The following is a 6,388-nucleotide window of genomic DNA, read 5'->3' on the forward strand; positions in this document are numbered from 1 at the left end:
CTCCATGACCTTGCCAGGCACATAGCTTTTTTTTCCCTTCCTTTTTGAGAAATTGAAATAGGATCCTATTTAGATTGAGTGTCCTCAGAATCGATTTGCCCTCAAAATTTAGAAAGCGTGTTTGTTTCTTGAATTAAATGATATATGTGTAAGTCAACTTTCCTTAAACCCCATCAGTGTCTTTGTTCAGGCAGCAGTGGCGGGGTCAGTACCATGGAATACCAGTTAAAGGCATCTCTCAGGTGGCTGAAATGGACCTCCTCAAGTCTGAAACCATGTCCTGGGGGGGACAAAATACATTGCTTGAGTTTTTTCGATGAGCTAAATATCCAACCAATAGGGTAGAATAAAATAAAAGTTACATTCAGATAGAAATAAAGTAGAACCTGATGGTTCTCAGATTGTTTTTCACTGTAGATTTGCCTGTGGTAAATACAGAAATGCCACCAATGTGTGCGATGATGTGGTGGCTGGTGGCACAAGTCGCAGTGATTTGTGGTGGTGAGTTTTCACCTGCTGTTTGTCAAACGTGGAGTATAGGCCCGTTGTTCAGGAGGTGATGTTGCGTAGCTATGGCAGCCGGGTTGCCCAGAGTCAACTGCAGAGAGAGCAGCCAAAGAGGCGTGCGGTCAATGGCTGCTGCTTGTTCTGCGTTGTCTGAAGACTGCGTTTCTCACTGTGCTTGGACAAATTAAAATGAGGCATTTTCCAGGACTCACTGATGATTTAATCAAACCTGTTAAGATATACCTTTATATAATGAGTATCCATCCAAGCTCAGGGCAGAAAGCCTAGTCAGCACTCAGCAGGCCAAGAGAGATTTAGCCTACAGATATCACCTCAGTTCTCCTCCTTAACTGTTGGTTAAAAGTAATTAAAACGTTCAATGATAAAAAGAAAAATCTGTAATTAAAATCATAGGGCTACATCCAACCACACACAAGGCTGAACCACTTGTGCCCTACTGCTGCCTCATGCAAAACCACATGGTTTTGGGTGGTGGTTGAGTTTTGACCCTTGGTAAGATGATAAGATAATTTTAGTTCCATAGGAGCTTTTTCCTTTTCTGGATAAAATAAAATTTGAGCATTCAGATTTTTATGTGAAGGCTGTTCTGTTTCACAGAATTGAATGCTTTTAATGTGCTTGAATATCAAAATAAATGGTATATGATGCATCTGTGTAAACGGCATTTCCATTTTTATACATATGAATCAGTGTTTCTTTCATGTGTATAGTAATTATGCCCTTAATTTCTCACGTATGATGACATTCCAAAAGTGGCGATGTTAAAGAGCACTGGAGTGATCTAATGAAAGATATTTGGGGTATCTAAATATAGTCAGGTGATGTTGTTCGCACATTAAAAAAAATAGAACCCCAACTCCCCACACCAATCCTCTGACTGCCTTTTTTTCTGTTCAAGACCAAAAGGTTAAAACTGGTAATGTACTCAAATGTGACCTGTGAAGATTTTGTCTAAAGCAGATTTAAGTCCTTTGTACTTTCCAGTAGGTTCTCAGGTCCTTATTTTCACAATTTCATAGAACCGTGGAATGGTTTGGGTGGGAAGGGACCTTAAAGCCCACTCGGTCCCACCCCCTGCTGTGGGCAGGGACACCTTCCACTAGACCAGGTTGCTCCAAGCCTCATCCTTTGGGGTGAAAGGCTCAAGTTACAATTAAAATTCACATATTTGTCACCATTTGAAAGTTAAATAGAATGTTGTGTTCCCAGAATTGAAGGTGTATTGATGCAGAAGAGAGTGTGTGTGGGATAGCATCCTGAAAACTTGGACTGTTTCTAAGTAGCTTTTGGCAAAAAGGTTGTTTTCCTGCAGGATAGAAATAGTGTTTTGCTGGTTACAAATTGATTACCAAATTTCAAATATTTACTTAGGAATCTATTTGTTAATTCATTCGAATTTTTCATTGACTGAAGTCGTGAATTCTTGTATAGCCAAAGCTTTTTTAGGTTATGTTTTAAATTCTCTAATTTAAGAAGCTTTAGAAATAAGAAAATTTCCTATATTATGATATTTCTGCTATTAGGTTATGAATATGCTAATATAAATTAGTGTATTCTGACATTTTGTAAGTGTGAGAGATTGCATTTAAATAAAGTACAAGGAGTTGCTCCATCTGCATTCTCTATCAACCTGCCTTCTCGGAGTGATGAGCTCTCACTTTATGCTTGCCTCCATGTGTAAATGATGCTGAGGGTGAGACTGCTGGCAGGAGATCCTTCAGACCTCAAAATCTTCTGCAAACAAGGAATAGTTGCTGATTACTGCTATTAATAGCCTTGGGTTTTTGTGAAATAGTCGGATTTTTCAAAACAACTACGTACTCTCGGATTCCATCGTTCAGAATTTCTCGGATTGCTTTCTCCTGCACAAAGCTATTACGCTGCTGAATAACGGGAAATGTTGATGAATGAAAATTCTCCCGTCGTCTTGCTGTAGGTGCATGCGCCGTTGCCCAGATCTATCTCTTCCCTTCATGCAGAACTGCTTTCAGATGTGCTGTTGTGAAGCTTCCAGCCTTCTTAACCTAGTTGAAGCTATAATTTATTTAAATGCTCTGAAAGTAATGTTCTGTTCCTCTTGACAGCTTGCAGTGACTGATCTCGCTGTGTGATCTCCAAGTAGCACAAACCATGGTTCAAGGTGGAATTACAGTTACCAGTGTTCGTTTGCTGTCACCGCAGGGTTCCTAAGGGAAAGGAGCTTGGAATGGGACGGGACAGGTCCTTATCAATGCCGGTCTAAATCCATACCCGTCAGAGTGCAGCTCTGCCAACCCATGTGCCCTTCTAGGGGCAGCAGCGGGTGGTAAAAGGCTTTGCCGCGTATTTTTTGGTGTCTTCTGATGTAATTTTCATGGGGTATTCCTTCAAGGATTTAAGTCCTTTGGAAAAACAACGGTAGTGGAAGTGCAAGGGAAGTTGCGCTTCGTCATCTCTTGAAGTCGCCTTTTGTAGTTCTTCGTGTGGGATTTCCCGTGGGGGTTTGTCCCCGGACCTCAAGTTTGGAAACTTCCGTAGGAAACTCTTCTTCAGAACAATTCTAAGGTTTCAGCAGCTTTTTAGCAGTTGACAAATGACTGCTCTGTGATTTTTGGTTTGGGGAATATTTGCCTTTTTCCTGATGTTTTCTTTCCTGCCATGCGTGTTCTTGCAGCCTCTTCTGAAACTTCTTTGTTCATCTTGGTCCTACAGCTTCTTCTCATTGAAAATCCCATTTTAAAGCTATCTGGTGCCTATATAGCATCTGCCTGTGGTCTCTGAAGCTTTTATAAATATCATAAATAGTTACTATAGATAGACTTGTAAGTCATTTGTGCTTCTGTGCTCTCAATTCAGTATCAGCACTAGATAATCTTTATTATTGCCTATTTTTATTTTTTTCCTCAACTAACCAATGTGCCACACTCACTTCACTTCAAAGCCTTGACACTGAACATACTTCCCAATTTTTTCAACATCTCGGCTACACTTCTACCTATTCTTTGATATACCAGATAATACTAATGAATATATTGCATTATGATTTCCATTAATCTGCTTTCTTATTTATAAGTTCAGACACTTACAATATACATATTTTGTATTTTAAACAATTCCAATATGTTATCACTCAAATTACCAATTGATGCAATTGTTAGTCCACATAATTATCCTAAAAGTTGTAATAAACCCTTTCTTTGCCATTTTTGTCTTTTGTGGACTCTACTTTATGATTACATCAGAGTTTGCCTTACTGTTGACGTTAAACAGTCATGAAAATGGGAAGTTCTTTTCCCAAATGCAGCAATAGTTTGGGACTTCTTAATTGAATTGTCAGATATCCCTAAAAGATGGATCCTGCAACTATTAATCAACTTTAAAATAGTACTTGTGGTATCGAAACTTTGTGTCTACTTTTCTCTGCAATATTTTTTTTTAGCTTCCCTGAAGACTGTTAGTGTTTAACTGAGGAAATAGTTCAGATGTTAAAATTTAGTAGCCTGACTCTTCAGGCTGAGGTTGGAGTTTGTGACTCCATCTCGAGATGAATGAAGCCTGTTTTAAGTGAAGTAGTAACCCTCTTGTGCATTAACACAGGAATGATCTTCATGTGCGAATGTTTTGCGTGTTTGGAATATTTTGAACTTTACATGTATGATCTGTAATCGTAAGATTTTTAATTCAGAACTTCTCTTATTCTGTGTGATGGTGGTTTCTCTGGGGTTTAGCCAGCCTTACAGGAAGGCTGGTATTGAACTATGGCTCTAAATCTTAAGGTGGAGCAGAACCTTCAAGGTGCTGTGACATTCTTGGGCTTTTTGTCTCAATATATGTTCTGTAGGGTGTAATTCATGACCTAAGCTTCTGCCTATTAGAACAGTAAAAAGGCCCCACCGCTTCTTGAACGTTTTTTCATTTTTAGAGAATTTTCTGGTCTTTGTAGCTGGGCTCAGGGTTTTCTTCATCATCTCTCAATCTCAGCTTTGCAAAACTTCTGCCAGCCACTGTACAGCCCTTTAACTAAGCAGTGTGGAAGGTACCAATGAAAGACTTGATTCTTCTGAGCGGTATTTGCCAAACACTTTGCCTAGGAGGTTAAAATAAACATGTGAAGGAGAATTTGGCTGAAGGTTTTGCAGGCAGGCAATTACCCTGACTCGAGCTGTGTGGCCTGGCCATTCATGCTTTATCCCTGCAGTGAACTGTGTGTCATGTTCTTTTGTGATACTCAGTCATACTTGTTGTAGGAAACCAGTGTCTGATGCAAGGTTGCCCATATTTTAGTGGAAGAAAATAAATGGTGTATTTATTACGTTGACATGCAAGAGTAGAGATGGAGACCACTTCGGCTTTTCCAGCTGTGGGACAACTGGTTAAGTGTAGAGAAGATGAAAGTTGGAAGATATAATCATATTGGACATGAGTACTGAAAGTGAATTAGGCCAAGAGGTTCCTAATACGTGGAACTATTACCACATGAAAAAGAGGTAGTTGTGATACTTTTAGTTTAGGAGGTTGTAATTGATGTAAAATAAGAAAATAAGGGATGATGAGGAGAAATCGCATCAATAGAGGGAATACATGGGTGAAAATGAATGTGATTTATTCTGAGGAGATGGATGGATGAAGAAATATCAGGAGTCATCATAATAATGAAATTGATAAGGCTTCTGGTTTTTAAAGTAAACAAGAATCTGTCTCATGTTATCAGCCTTCGTGTCTGTACTCAGACTTGTGTGGAGGGGAAGAGGCAGCAGGCTATGTGTCTCCTTGCTCTCCTGTCGTCCGAAGAGATCTGTTACTCTCTTCAGGAGATCCATGCTGGGTCAGGTCTGGGGCTCGTCCATAGCCCTTTCTGTATCCTGTCGGTGACAACGGGTGGCACAGGGGCTCAGCAAAGTGGATATATAGAGATATACTTCATTGATTATCAGAACCTCAGATATCATCAGGCAGCTAGAGATGAAGCTTGGACTCGCACTGTGTGTTTTTAATAGTTACTCATGGATCTCTAGTCCATAACTGCTATTTGCTTTTATACTTCTGTCCTCCACAACATCCTGTGGCAGCGTTAGGGACTCCTCACTCAGTGTATTGTTTTTGAGAGTATGGGAACATCTTCCTCCTGACGTTCCTTAGAGCCCACAGGAGGTTTTCAGCACACAAGTGTCAGAAATCTCATCGTATAGGAGGCTCTGCGCTTGTGGCCACTTCTAGCTTCTCTTGCCTTCCCCGGCATGCATAACCCTGTATGGGAACCTGCTAGAGCGACCACATCTTCTGGGTAGGTAAGTCAATATTCTTGTGACAGTCAGGAAATATATGATGGGAATTACTGGGAAAGAAGTTGGGGGAGGAGCATTCAGGGAACCCAGAGTGGTTCAGTATGTGCTGGTGATGTAGAAGGAGGCATATGAGAGCACCCAGGGAGACAAATGAGATTTACATCTTGGAGGTATGTTATTCTCCGTAGGGACTTACCATTCAGCTAAGAATGGTGCCATTCTTGTACTTCAGTGAAGCCCTGTGATACAATTTTACATTAGAAAGTATTTCAGTGAAGCTTTGTGATACAATTTTATATTAGAAAGTATAGTTAAACTGTAGAACGTAGAAAATACAAAAATTGCAGAACGGTTTGGGTTGGAAGGGACCTTAAAGCCGACCCAGTCCCACCCCCTGCCATGGGCAGGGACACCTTCCATAGCCCAGGGTGCTCCAAGCCTCATCCAGCCTGGCCTTGGACACTTCCAGGGATGGGGCATCCACAGCTTCTCTGGGCAACCTGTCCCAGGGCCTCCCCACCCCCTCTGTGAAGAATTTCTTCCTGATATCTAATCTAAACCTCCCTGATTTCAATTTATACCCATTACCCCTTGTC

Source organism: Eurypyga helias, unplaced genomic scaffold (genome assembly GCF_000690775.1).
Source record: "Eurypyga helias isolate BGI_N326 unplaced genomic scaffold, ASM69077v1 scaffold10770, whole genome shotgun sequence".
NCBI classification, from domain to species: Eukaryota; Metazoa; Chordata; class Aves; order Eurypygiformes; family Eurypygidae; genus Eurypyga; species Eurypyga helias.